Source organism: Octopus bimaculoides, chromosome 3 (genome assembly GCF_001194135.2).
Source record: "Octopus bimaculoides isolate UCB-OBI-ISO-001 chromosome 3, ASM119413v2, whole genome shotgun sequence".
In the NCBI taxonomy this organism is placed as follows: Eukaryota; Metazoa; Mollusca; class Cephalopoda; order Octopoda; family Octopodidae; genus Octopus; species Octopus bimaculoides.
In genome coordinates this window covers 93,910,114-93,911,046 of record NC_068983.1, presented here as the reverse complement: position 1 = coordinate 93,911,046, position 933 = coordinate 93,910,114, and the positions used below count along the sequence as shown (strand labels likewise).

At 33.4% G+C, this 933-nt stretch overlaps 1 protein-coding gene across 6 annotated transcripts in view; it reads right to left on the bottom strand.

The window, feature by feature from the left end:
* The window catches only part of LOC106883961 (transmembrane protein 245), a 503,944-nt gene that overhangs the window by 168,537 nt on the left and 334,474 nt on the right, over positions 1-933 (bottom strand). The window lies entirely within an intron of this gene.

Genomic DNA, 933 nt, shown 5'->3' with positions numbered 1-933 from the left:
AGGCTCCAATCTAATTTGGCAGAGTTTCTACAGCTGGATGCCCTTCCTAACGCCAACCACTCAGAGAGTGTAGTGGGTGCTTTTATATATATATATATATAAGTCAGTAAATGGTGGGGTTGTGTTAGCCGAACGTGGAGAAATAATAGGAAAATAAAAAATAATAATAAGCTAGAATGCTAGACTGAAAGCATATTTTAATATAGATGTGTATAAGGAGGATTACAAAGGATTTCTAACCGGCTTTCATTGCATGGCAAATTTTCAAGAAGCGGGAGAATGAAAATGTTTTTTGCAAAAGAATAAAAAATAATATATAAAAAAATAAACATACCAATACATTATATTGTCTTTGAGCTTTTAAAGTTCAATGGTAATCCGTGTAGATAATTTTTAGAAAGATTAGGATGCATGGAATTAAAAGTTGTGTTTACAAAAAAGGGGCTAAAAGTTTGTGTTAAGTAGGAAGTGTGATGTCAAAACAGGAAGTGTAGTGTCAAAACAGGAAGTGTGTGTAAGGGAAGACAATTCTGTGGGTTTTAAACTCTTTAGTTGGAGTTCTGGACTCTTTGTCAACAGGAAGTTTATGTCTGTTCTCAGAGAAATAAGAAGTAAATCTATATGTATTTCATTGGGTAGGCGGGAGAAAGGAATATGGTCACCAAGGGGTTTGTATGCTAAGAAGTGTTTGGAATTTCTCTATAAAAAGATTCTCCTTGTTGATTCTTTCTTGTGTAGAGATTCTGTCTTTACATTGATAGAAAGGGAATATCAGGAATTTAGGGTTTTTGTTACTGGCCAGATGGACTATATGAAATCTGAATCTTTCCCCCCTTATTTCAATTTTTTTTTTTTACGGAATCCCACGTATTAGGCTATGGAGATTCTGATTGTGGAAAAATAAATTTTCAAAAATCTCAAATTCAAATTTCG